This window comes from Mustela erminea, chromosome 20 (genome assembly GCF_009829155.1).
Source record: "Mustela erminea isolate mMusErm1 chromosome 20, mMusErm1.Pri, whole genome shotgun sequence".
Taxonomy (NCBI): domain Eukaryota; kingdom Metazoa; phylum Chordata; class Mammalia; order Carnivora; family Mustelidae; genus Mustela; species Mustela erminea.
This window is the reverse complement of record NC_045633.1, coordinates 32,677,444-32,686,551: the sequence shown is the minus strand read 5'-3', so window position 1 is coordinate 32,686,551 and position 9,108 is coordinate 32,677,444.

The following is a 9,108-nucleotide window of genomic DNA, read 5'->3' as shown; positions in this document are numbered from 1 at the left end:
ACAAGGCCTGCGTTTTCGTGATTAATGCTCCGGTTGGGGAGAAAGCGAAACATTCCTGCGTTGTTGGTTTTTCCAAAACTTTTTTTTTTTTTTTTTTTAACTTCCCCGGCTTTGCTCAAATGTTCCTGATGAGCTGGTGTTTAGAACTAATTGACAGTTTTAATGATCCCCAGCTGGACCACAGGACATGCCTTCATTTAGGAAGCTTTTACTGAGCACCTGGGGCGTGCAAACCCGGTGCCGGTCTGGGAGGGGGACACACAGAGGAGCCAACCCTGTCCCTGGGCCGTAAGGTCGTGCAGTGAGCAGGACAAGATGTGGGGTTCGAGGTTCTTCTACTTTCTTCACATCCTCATCAGCACTGTTATTTTTGTGTTTTTTTTCTTTTTTATATATTTTTTTAAAGTAAGCTCTACATCCAACGTGGGACTTGAACTCACAACCCAACCCGCCTGGGGGTGGGGGGGGTGGTCAGAGCAGAGCCCGGGAGACCTGGCATCTGGGAGCTGGGCAGAGGGCAAGAAGGTGGAGATGAGGGGGCAGATTCAAGGGATGCTCAAGGAGCAGGTGGGGACTCCTTCAACAGGACCCATGTAGCACCAACCACAAAATGAAAGGGCGTATGTTGGACTTCACCAAGAGTAAACACTTGCCGCCAGCAGAAGACATATTGGAAGAAGGTGAAAAGGCAAAACCCAGTATTGGGAATAGATTTTTGACAAAGATCTCATGTCCCAAATATACTTCTAAAAAAATCCTGCATCATTTATTATTTATTTATTTGTTTGTTTGTTATTTATTTATTTTAAAAATAAAATACTGGGGCACCTCGGTGGCTCAGTGGGTTAAGCCTCTGCCTTCGGCTCGGGTCATGGTCCCAGCGTCCTGGGATCGAGCCCCATGTTGGGCTCCCTGCTCAGTGGGGAGTCTGCTTCCCCCCCTCTCTCTCTGCCTGCCTCTCTGCCTACTTATGATTTCTCTCTGTGTAAATAAATAAGTAAAATCTTAAGAAAAAAAAAAAGACTTCATGGAGAATTATTTTTTTAAAAATCCTACCCATCCTTAATGGAAAGTTAACAATCACGGACACACAAACACACACACACCACACACACACACACACACACACACACACACACACAGTGGGCTCCTGGCTGGCTCAGTCGGTAGAGTGTGCGACTCTTGATCTCAGGCTTCTGAGTTCTAGCCCCACGCTGCGGGGAGAGCTTCCTTAAAAATAAAATCTTAAATAAAGAGAGAGAGAGAGAGACATACACAAAAGACAGCATACTTCTTTCTGTAACTTTTTTAAATGATAGCATGCTTAAAAATAACTTTTTTATTAAGATATAATTCATGTGCCATAAAACCTATCCTTTTAAAGTATATAATTCAGTGGCTTTTAGTATCCACCCAAATCTGGGTGACTACCTCCACTGTCTGTATCCAGGACATTTTCATCACCCCTCAAAAGAAACCTGTTAGTTCGTTAAGCCGCTGTCTTCGGCTCGGGTCATGATCCCAGGGTCCTAAGATTGAGTCCCACATCGGGCTCCTTGCTCAGTGGGGAGCCTGCTTCTCTCTCTGCCTCTGCCTGCTTTCTCTCTGTCTCTCTCTCTCTCTGACAAATAAATAAAATCTTTAAAAAAAACAATAAAGAAATCCGTTAGCAGTCACTCCTCACCCCTTTCTGTACTCAATCCCCAGCAACCCCCAATCTACTTTCTTTTTCTATGGATCTGCCTATTCTAGACATTTCATATAAATGGAGTCATATAGTATATGGCCTTTTGTGTCTGGCTTCTTCGAATAACGTTTCCATGGTTCGTCTGTGTTGTGGTACTTTTCCTCTTTATAGCTGGATAACATTTCGTTGTATGGCTAGACCATGTTTTGTTGATGCACTCAGCTCTTGATAGATAATAGGGATGTTCCCGCTTTGGGGCTATTATGAGTAACACTGCTGTGAACATTCTTGTGCAAGTTTTTGCGTGAACATGTTTTTTTATTCTCTTCTAAGGATGAAATTGATGGGTCATATAGTAATTCTATATTTCACTTTTCTGGGAATTGCTAAACTGCTTTTCAAAGCACTTTTTCAAAGGGACAGCCCCATTTTATATGCCCAGTGGTAATGTTCGAGGTTCTTCTACTTTCTTCACATCCTCACCAGCACTGTTATTTTTGGTTTTTTCCTTTTTTATATTTTTAAATTTTTTTTTTTTAAGTAAGCTCTACATCCGATGTGGGACTTGAACTCACAACCCAAGATCAAGAGTGGCATACTCCACCAACAGAGCTAGCCAGGTGCCCCACTGTTTTTGTTTTTATTTTTATTTATTTTTTTATTTTTTTTAAATAGCCCTCTTAGTGGGTGTAAAGTTGCATCTCATTTTGGTTTTGATTCACATTTCTCTAACGATTGATGAAGCTGAGCATCTTATCATGTTCTTATTGACCATTTTTATCTCTTTCTTTTTTTTAAATGTCTTTTCCGCTTCTTGGCTCATTTTTAAATTGGGTTATTTATCTTTTTGTTGCTGAGCTGTAAGAGTTCTTTATATATTTTGATACTAGGCTCTTTAAATACATGATTTGCAAAAAAATGTTCTCCTGTGGGTTGTCTTTTCACTTCCTTGATATATTTTTTTAAGATTTTATTTATTTATTTGACAGAGATCACAAGTAGGCAGAGGGGCAGGCAGAGAGAGAGAGAGGGAAGCAGGCTCCCTGCTGAGCAGAGAGCCTGACATGGGGCTCGATCCCAGGACCCCGGGATCATGACCTGAGCCGAAGGCAGAGGCTTTAACCCACTGAGCCACCCAGGCACCCCTGATAGGGTTGTTTAATGTTCATTCTTTCTTCCAAGAGTTTCATAGTTTCAGCTTCTGCATTTAGGACATTGGGACATCTTGAGGGTTATGGAGTTGTTGTTGTCTATGGTGTGAAAAAATGCCAACAATGTGGGATCTGAAGGGCTGGACCCCAGGCTGAGGTCTGCACATGCTCTTAGACATCTCAGCCCTGTGAGTGCAGGACAGGAAAGGGAGGCACGGAGCTTGCCCAAGGTCACTTGGTGGAGCTGGGACCCCGGGGACCCAGGCAGCCCCGCTGTACACCCACAAGCTCTATCCCACATACCAGCCGATGCAGCAGGGTTGTGTGGCTAGGCACGGAGTTTAGGGACAAAGTTTAGGGCCACAACAAGAAGGTTCCTTTCCTTGTCCCTCACCCTCCTAAGCTCCTTGTTGCCTCTGGGGGAGGTGGGGAGAGAGGTGTGCCCATCAGCCCGGAGCTCCCCGGCACAAGGGCAAGGTCTGCGAGCAGGGGCTGGGGAAAGCCCAAGGCCGAGGAGGAGCAGTACTCCAAAAGAGCCCTCTCTCTCTGCCCAGGCCTTGCTCCTTCTGCTCTCTAAGACTTTGGCTTTCCTGGAAATCAAGAGTTCTGCTGCTGAGGAACTCGTCAGACCTGTTTACGCCCTGGGGAACCAGGCCAGAGCCAAGCTGGAGGGAACAGACACCATGGGCACCTGCTGGCCCGCCTCACAGCTCCGGGAGGCGCAGCTCCAAGACACCGAGTTCTGCCCGCCCTGCAGTGGCCCAGCCCCACGAGGACATGGGACAGCCAGCTGGGAAGGCCAGAGGGGCTCCGTGCAGCTCAGGAGAAGACCCTGGGGGCCCGTTCACTCCCCTGTCCCTCAGACATCCGACCACTTACACCCACTCTATTCCACAGCCCAGAGAGGATCGGTAACACCAGGAACACCCAGCTCTGTCCTCAGTGGGCTCTGGCCCCACGGGCATGGGAGTGAATGGGCTCCGGTGTCTGCCTCTCTCGGCGTCTCCACAGCTTAGGTGGCTCATGGCCCCGCTCCTTCCACTGAGGTTCATTGGTGATTTGATTGCCCCTGACCCAAGCCCACAACCAGCGGCCTTTAGTTTCTCAGACTTTCTATCCAGTTCTTGAGGAACACTTGGCATGGCCCCACAGGACCACCAGATGGGTCCCACTGGATCTTCCTCTACTCCAGGAAGCTGGGTTGGGGGTTGAGTTTCCTGAAAGCCAGAGAGAAATCGGGAGCAGCGTGCGTGAGTGTTGATGGACTCATCATGTCTCCTGAGTTGTATCTCGGATCGCTTTTTAAGGTACAAGAACTCCTTGGGGCCTCCCTAACCTCGCCCTGTACCTCTATCCTCTTGGCTCTGGGCTCCAGCTGCATATGCTCCTCATTTGGTCCCTTGAGTGCCAGACACTTCTTCCTGCCACAGGGCCTTTGCATATGCTTCTCCTGCTGCCTGGCACATTCTCCTGCCTGGTACCACCCCCTCCTCTGCCCACTGGCCCCACTCAGCTTTCTCTTCTCAGTCCTGCCTCTCAATCTCCAGTTCCTATTGCCTGGAATGCGCCACACCCCCTCCAGCGCCTCATCATGGCACCCAGCACTTTTGCTGGGGATAAGTAAGTGGTGTTTTCCTTTCCCATAGGGCTTTAAGTCTGGGATCAGGGTGGATTCTCTCCCTCCTAGCACCCTGCACAGGGCCTGGTGCTGCAAAGACTCTAGGGAAACATTTAACAAGCTCCAGCAGGCCTGGAGAGCTGACCCAGACTGCATGAGGCCTTCGGAGGCAGCTTCTGTGGTCAGTGCTGTGGGCTCTGGGCCTTCTAGAAGACACTATGGGCCACAAGTCACAGCCAGGGTCCGCAGCATTCCCAGATCCAACCCCAGGGCTGCATGGGGCCTGCCCTATCTGTCTGTGACTTAGTCTCCCCCCCAAACAGAATGGGATCCCATGGTCCCTGGAGTCTCAGGAACTCTAGCCCCCAGGGCAGCAGAGAACCCTGAGGCCGTGGGCATCCCTGGGTCCAGCTAGCTGTGTTGCACGGAAGGTGACCCATCTCGAGAGCTGGCCAGATTGGCTGTCCAGGGATTCTTGGTGACCCCAGCCCAAGCCCAGCAGGTGACAGGAAGCAAACCCAAGCACAGCCGTGGTAAAGCTTCACGTCCCCAGGGAGCTGGGTGCAGGGGGCAGGGGGGTAGATGCTGGCCCCACTCTGGCTCCCCCAGCCAGCTGGGTCTCATTGAGGGTAATTAGCCCCGGGAGCCGCCTGGATCTTGGCATCTGATTTTCCACTGTGATTCGTCAGCCCGGGCCTTCGGACAGTGGCCCCTGTAAAATCACGAGGGGGTCGCTGTTAAGAGAAACGGCAAATTCCTTCCACCCGTGCGGCTGGCTCAGTTGACTCTGAGAGCAGATTCCCTCCTGGCGCTCGCTCAAGAATGGCCAAGTCCTTTGAAGGTCTTTCCAGGACGGACCCCAGGGGCTTGGAGCCGGCTGGGCGGGGAATCTCCCGGGAGCCTCTGCTGACCACGGGAGAGGGGGGGCCCCCTCTGGCTGGCCCCTGGCTGCTGGAGGGACCCTGCTGGGCTCCGCTGGCCATCTCCGTGGCAACCCTGGGGGTGACTCTGGACCTTTTTCACAGCCAGGAAGTGGCTGGGGTGGGGGTGGGGGCGGGGGCGGGGAGAGCCCACAATGTGCTCAGTCGGGCTGTCCTTTAGTCTGGCTGGGCTTCTGGGGACGCCTGTTAGTGTCTGTGTGTCTCACACATAAAACTTTCAAGTCTCACCTGACAAAGAACCCTGCCCAGGCCGAAGGTCCTGGTGACTTTGGCTGGTTCCACAGCCTGGATCTCTGAGTTTGCCTCCGGCTTTGTCACTTCTGGGCAAGGTCATTAACCTTGCTGTGACTCAGTTTCCCTATTTAGAAAATGAAGCTCTTGGCAGTGTTAACCTCACAGGATAGCTCCTTGCTTCATGCAGGCCAGGCTTTGGGATCCAGTGGTGGACAGACAGATCTCATCTGGACCCCTGCTGAGCCCACATCCAGGGGAAGGCAGATGCCGGAAATGACGTCACGAGACAAGAAGGACTCAAGGTGATAGAGGGGTAGATGGGCAAGGGGCGGTTGGAGAGGCTGTAGGCTACCCGTGTAGGCCCTGGTAAGCTGTGTCCTAGGAGGTGGGACACCTCCTTGTCATTGGGAATGACATGAGCACAAGTGTAATTTAATAATCCAAAGTGACAAGTGCAAAGAAAAGGCCCATGGAGCTGAGAAAGCGCAGAGGAGGAGCCCAATCCAGCCTGGAAGGCTTCCTGGAGGAGGTGATAACCTGAAGAATGCAGACAAAGTGGATGATGACAGGCTTCCAGGTGGAAAATAAAAAAAGAGAGTCTTCTGGAGAAGTCCACGCCTGATGACATCACGCAGAGAGGCTCTGTTGGATGTTGGCGAGGCTCCGACCAGCCTGTGCCCTTCTTAACCAGCAGGAAGCAGACCCTAGTCAGGGGCCTTCCTTCAGACCCAGCACCCAGCTGGACTCGAGCAACACCCTCTCTGTTTCTGTGGTCATCTCCTGTTGATGGCGCGTGGAACTAGCTTTTCATGTTTGGTAGCAAGGTTTTTTAGAAGTGCTTTCTTCAGAAGGAATGTATATCCGTGAGTCAATTTAAGGAAAACAACTAAGGTAGACAATACCTAAGAGCAGAAATAATAAATGTGGGGTGGGAATCACTGAGGTTTGGCGGGAAGAGGTGGGTTCTAGAGGAGAGACTGTGAGAGAATTTTTGGAAAGCGAATAGTCTGGAACTCTCTGGAACATGTGTTCTCGAAGCCCAGTGCTAAAAGCATTAGCTTTCGGTCTTGAGTCCAAAATCCCCTTGAACAGAAGAGGCTCCATCCAGTAGGGTGGGGCCGAGGGAGTGTGGCTGCTTGCTGACAGACAGACAAACAGACAGATGGGCGCTCAGCCACATGAGAGTTTGTTGCTGGGCATGCACGGGAGCTCCGAGTTCACTGTCTTGAAGCCAGACTCTCTGGGTGATTCATGTGCCAGCTCGGTCCCCCTGATATGGCGTTCTGGGGCATTTGGCATCTGTCTCTCTCCTACCTGCCCCCTCCGCCCCAGCCTCTCCCAGCTTAGCAAAGCTCGAAGCTCAACTGGCACCTGTTCAGTGAGGGGGAGTTGATGGGACACCAGGTCTTCTGTTGTGGTTCTGTTGGGACCATTGGCGACCACACGGCAGGGATGGGGCTGGCTGGCTTTTAGAAGCCCAGTTGCTCCTCAGGACAGAAAGATAGGGGTACATAAAGCCCCTAACCTGCTGCCTGGCATTCTGGGGGTGTCCCCCCCCAAACACACCTGCCTGGCTTCCGTGGGGGTATGACCCAACTAGAATCACAGAGCTGGTGACAGGCTGAGCTGGAAGAATGCGCCAGGGTCACGGAGGTACAAAGTGCTGCGTGGACAGACAATGAAGCTAGATCCAGAGAGGGGTAGCCCTTTCCAGCTCCAGACCTTCCACAGTCATACCCCTTCCGTCTGCCCCACACCCCTGAATATATTCAGAATTACTCTCCTGTCCGAGATGCATTATTGGGGTGATAGGTGCTAATGCCTATGTGTCCATGGGGCCGGGAAGGGGGACAACATGTTAGCACGAGACCTCTTGGGTGCTGGTAGGGGGCTGTGAGACCTGTGGCATGTCAGGGGGAGGGGGCTGGGACTCCTTAGCAAGGAGAGGGCTTCAGGAGAGGGGCTGTGTTTTGCTAAGCAACGCTTTCCCTCTCTGGGCCCCAGATCTTTCTGTGCCAAGACGACACTGGACTGGGGGGAACCGTGGGCGTGGGCCTGGCGACGGGGCTGGGAGGGACAGGCCAGCCTGGAGCCACCCTAATCTGGGGCTTAGCTCTGACTTCAAAGCTGGCGGCTTCAGCTTTGTTGGAATGTCCAGCCATGGTGGGGGCAGAAAGGGGATGCCTGGTTCCCATCAAGTTCCAGAGAGTAACTGTGGCCTCTCGGGGCCCGTGAGGGCGGGGCTGGAAATCTCAGGGGATGCGTTTGGGGTGCGGGATCCCCAGTGCCTTATTGCTGTGTGACCTCGGGCCAGTGGCTTAATGTCTCTGGGTCCTTGTAATCCTCATCAGAGAAACAGGGTGAGCAGTACCTCCTTTCTAGAGCAGCACCTCGTCTAGGGTATTGCCCGGGGCCTGGGAGGACCCCAGTTGGGAGGACCCCAGTCTGCCGTGCTGGACCTGATAAGGGAACAACTTCCGCCTTAGGCTCGAAGGTGGGTCCTTATGGCTCCACAGCGCCATCTACCGACAGCTGAGCAGTCATGCCCCGTTCCAGCTTCCCCCGGGCCACCAGCACGAGGTTAAAAATGTAATCTAGAGGCAAACAAGACTTGAGTATGAGTCCTGGCTGCCAGATTTCTGGATGAAGGGCAAGGCAAGGTTTTTAAGCTCTTCAAATCTTGCTTTCCTGTTAAAGACAGCAGCATACTCTGAGCGTGCGTGTTCCCCACGCGGTACACTTTCTAGGCGCTCATACGTAGAACTCTCCCAATGACCGTGGGAAGTAGAGCCTACCACTGTATCTATTTCACAGATGAGAAAAGTCGGGGCCAGAGAGGGCAAGACACTGCCCCCGAGCTGCACAGCCTGTAAGTGGCAGGGCTGGGATTTGAACCAGGCAGTCCTCCTCCATCGGTCCTTGCTTCTTACCATGAGGCCAATGAGGCAGCAGGTAGAGGCACCTTGGACGGGCACAGGTAAGACTCTCAGTCAGGGGCTGAAACCCTTGGTTCAAGGTGGGCGGCTCCAATGACTTCGGCTAGAAGTCTAGTGGGGTATCTCCGGGGGGTACCTCCTGCCTGCCACCATCCGTCATGTGATCTGCTCCGTGATCCCCGGTTTCCGGGTCTGCAGATGGGCTTACTTTGTATCTCCCACCACTTCCAGCTCTAGAAGCCCCTCACCCTTTCCTTACCTCCCTCACTGTGCCCATCAGAGCGCTGGATTAGCCGAGGACACCGTTCTCGGCCTCCAGACACCTCCAGTGGGGAGGGCCTTGTCTGTGCCGTCTGGCCCCCCAGCGACAGCTGCAAGCTTCCCAGGGGCTATGGTTGGGGGGTGGAAGGACCAGCGATGGAGCCACGATGCTCAGGGGCCGGGAACAACCATCCCAATCCAGCCTGGGCTCGTTCCCTGCGGGCCTCCCGCTCAGCGCTGTACCCATCCCAGAAATGCCCTCATCAGTTCGGTAATTACT